This window comes from Triticum urartu, chromosome 2A, assembly GCF_056163025.1.
Source record: "Triticum urartu cultivar PI428250 chromosome 2A, HENAU_Tu73, whole genome shotgun sequence".
NCBI classification, from domain to species: domain Eukaryota; kingdom Viridiplantae; phylum Streptophyta; class Magnoliopsida; order Poales; family Poaceae; genus Triticum; species Triticum urartu.
In genome coordinates this window covers 465429746-465434140 of record NC_141874.1, presented here as the reverse complement: position 1 = coordinate 465434140, position 4395 = coordinate 465429746, and positions in this window count along the sequence as shown.

The window sequence follows — 4395 nt, the reverse complement described above, 5'->3', positions numbered from 1 at the left end:
ATAATGGTTGTTCTATTTATATGAGTAATATCTTTCATGGTCATGCACCCTTGATGAGTGGTCTATTTTTGTTGAGTGTCGATAGTAGTGATACACATATTAATAGTATTGAAGCCAAAAGATACAAGTTTAATAATGATAGTGAAACTTCTTTGTGGCACCGTCGTTTAGGTCATATTGGTGTAAAGAGCATGAAGAAACTCCATGCTGATGGACTTTTGGAATCACTTGATTATGAATCACTTCATGCTTGCGAACCATGCCTCATGGGCAAGATGACTAAGACTCCGTTCTCCAGAACAATGGAGCGAGCAACAGACTGATTGGAAATAATACATAATGCGGTCCGATGGGTGTTGAGGCTTGCGACGGGTATCATTATTTTCTGACCTTCACAGATGATTTGAGCAGATATGGGTATAAATACTTGATGAAACATAAGTTTGAAACATTTGACAAGTTCAAAGAATTTCAGAGTGAAGTGGAAAATCATCGTTACAAGAAAATAAAATTTCTACGATCTGATCGTGGAGGTGAATATTTGAGTTATGAGTTTGGTCTTCATTTGAAACAATGCGGAATAGTTTCGCAACTCACGCCACCTGGAACACCATAGCGTAATGGTGTGTCCGAACGTCGTAACCGCACTTTATTAGATATGGTGCGATATATGATGTCTCTTACTGATTTACCGCTATCACTTTGGGGTTATGCTTTAGAGACGGCTGCATTCATGTTAAATAGGGCACCATCTAACTCCATTGAGACGACGCCATATGAACTGTGGTTTGGCAAGAAACCCAAGTTGTCGTTTCTTAAAAGTTTGGGGCTGCAATGCTTATGTGAAAAAGCTTCAACCTAATAAGCTCAAACCAAAATCGGAGAAATGTGTCTTCATAGGATACCCAAAGGAGACTATTGGGTACACCTTCTATCACAGATCCGAAGGCAAGATATTCGTTGCTAAGAATGGATCCTTTCTAGAGAAGGAGTTTCACTCGAAAGAAGTGAGTGGGAGGAAACTAGAACTTGATGAGGCAATTGTACCTTCTCCTGAATTGGAAAGTAGTTCATCACAGAAATCAGTTCCAGTGATTCCTACACCAATTAGTGAGGAAGCTAATTATGATGATCATAAAACTTCTGATCAAGTTACTAGCGAACCTCATAGGTCAACCAGAGTAAGATCTGCACCAGAGTGGTACGGTAATCCTGTTCTAGAGGTCATGTTACTTGACCATGACGAACCTACGAACTATGAGGAAGCGATGATGAGCCCATATTCCGCGAATTGGCTTGAGGCCATGAAATCTGAGATGGGATCCATGTATGAGAACAAAGTGTGGACTTTGGTTGACTTGCCCGATGATCGGCAAGCAATAGATAATAAATGGATCTTCTAGAAGAAGACTGACGCTGATGGTAATGTTACTATCTACAAAGCTCGACTTGTTGCGAAAGGTTTTTGACAAGTTCAAGGAGTTGACTACGATGAGACCTTCGCACCCGTAGCGATGCTTAAGTCTGTCCGGATCATGTTAGTAATTGCCGCATTTTATGATTATGACATTTGGCAAATGGATGTCAAAACTGCATTCCGTAATGGATATCTTAAAAAAGAGTTGTATATGATGCAACCAGAAGGTTTTGTTGATCCAAAAGGTGCTAACAAAGTGTGCAAGCTCCAGCGATCCATTTATGGACTGGTGTAAGCCTATCGTAGTTGGAATATACGCTTTGAGAGTGTGATCAAAGCATATGGTTTTATCTAGACTTTTGGAGAAGCCTGTATTTACAAGAAAGTGAGTGGGAGCTCTGTAGCATTTCTGATATTATATGTGGATGATATACTGTTGATTGGAAATGATACCGAATTTCTGAATAGCATGAAAGGATACTTGAATAAGAAATTTTTCAATGAAATACCTCAGTGAAGCTGCTTATATATTGGGCATCAAGATCTATAGAGATAGACCAAGATGCTTAATTGGACTTTCACAAAGCACATACCTTGATAAAGTTTTGAAGAAGTTCAAAATGGATTAGTCAAAGAAAGGGTTCTTGCCTGTGTTACAAGGTGTGAAGTTGAGTCAGACTCAACGCCCGACCACTACAGAAGATAGAGAGAAGATGAAAGTCATTCCCTATGCCTCAGCCGTAGGTTCTATCATGTATGCAATGCTATGTACCAGACCTAATGTGTGCCTTGCTATTAGTTTAGCAGGGAGGTACCAAAGTAATCCAGGAGTGTATCACTGGACAACAGTCAAGAACATCCTGAAATACCTGAAAAGGACTAAGGATATATTTCTCGTTTATGGAGGTGACAAAGAGCTCGTCGTAAATGGTTACATCGATGCAAGCTTTGACACTCATCCAGATGACTCTAAGTCACAAACCGTATATGTATTTATATAGAATGGTGGAGCTGTCAGTTGGTGCAGTTCCAAGCAGAGCATCATGGCGGGATCTACGTGTGAAGCGGAGTACATAGCTGCTTCAGAAGCAGCAAATGAAGGAGTTCCGATGAAGGAGTTCATATCTGATCTAGGTATAATACCTAGTGCAGCGGGCCCAATGAAAATCTTTAGTGACAATACTTGAGCAATTGCCTTGGCGAAGGAATCCAGATTTCACAAAAGAACCAAACACATCAACAGACGCTTAAATTCCATCCGCGATCAAGTCAAGGAGGGAGACATAGAGATTTGCAACATACATACGGACTTGAATGTTGCAGACCCGTTAACTAAGCCTCTCTCACGAGCAAAACATGATCAGCACCAAGACTCCATGGGTGTTAGAATCATTACTATGTAATCTAGATTATTGACTCTAGTGCAAGTGGGAGACTTAAGGAAATATGCCCTAGAGGCAATAATAAAGTTGTTATTTATATTTCCTTATATCATGATAAATGTATATTATTCATGCTAGAATTTTATTAACCGGAAACTTAGTACATGTGTGAATACATAGACAAACAGAGTGTCCCTAGTATGCCTCTACTTGACTAGCTTGTTAATCAAAGAACGTTATGTTTCCTAGCCATAGACATGTGTTGTCATTTGATGAACGGGATCACATCATTAGAGAATGATGTTATGGACAAGACCCATCCCTTAGCTTAGCATAATGATCATTTTGTTTTATTTCTATTGCTTTCTTCATGACTTATACATGTTCCTCTGACTATGAGATTATGCAACTCCCGAATACCGGACGAACACCTTGTGTGCTATCAAACGTCACAACGTAACTGGGTGATTATAAAGATGCTCTACAGGTGTATCCGATGGTGTTTGTTGAGTTGGCATAGATCGAGATTAGGATTTGTCACTCCGTGTATCGGAGAGGTATCTTTGGGCCCTCTCTGTAATGCACATCACTATGAGCCTTGCAAGAAAAGTGTCTAATGAGTTAGCCACGGGATGATGCATTACAGAACGAGTAAAGAGACTTGCTGGTAACGAGATTGAACTAGGTATGATGATACTGACAATCGAATCTCGGGCAAGTAACATATCGATGACACAGGGAATAACGTATGTTGTTATGCGGTTTTGACCGATAAAGATATTCATAGAATATGTAGGAGCCAATATGAGCATCCAGGTTCCGCTATTGGTTATTGGCCGGAGATGTGTCTCGGTCATGTCAACATAGTTCTCGAACCCGTAGGGTCCGCGCACTTAACGTTCGATGACGATTTGTATTATGAGTTATGTGATTTGATGAACCGAAGTTCGTTTGGAGTCCTAGATGAGATCACAGACATGACGAGGAGTCTCGAAATGGTCAAGATATAAAGATTGATATATTGGAAGGTTATGTTTGGACACCAGAATTGTTTCTGAAAGGTTCGGGCATTTTTCGGAGTACCGGGGTTTACCGGACCCCCCGGGGAGTTAATGGGCCTTCATGGGCCCTGGTGGAGAGAGGAGGCGGCGGCCAGGTGGTAGCACGCCCCCCCCCCAAGCCCAACCGAACTGGAGTAGGGTTGGGGGGCCCTTTCCTTCTCTTCTCCTCCTCCTTCCCTCCTTCTCCTAGTGGGAATAGAAAAGGGGGGCGAATCCTACTTGGACTGGGAGTCCAAGTAGGACTCCCCCATGGCACTCCCCCCTTGGGCCAGCCACCTCTCCTCCCCCTTTATATACGTGGGAAGGGGGTACCCCAAAGGCACACCAAGTCTTCTCTTAATCGTGTGTGGTGGCCCCCTCCACAGTTACACACCTCGGTCATATCGTCGTAGTGCTTAGGCGAAGCCTGCGCTGGCAACTTCATCATCACCATCGGACACCATCGTACTGATGGAACTCTCCCTCGTCCTCAACTGGATCAAGAGATCAAGGGACGTTAGCGAGCTGAATGTGTCCTGAACGCGGAGGTGCCGTA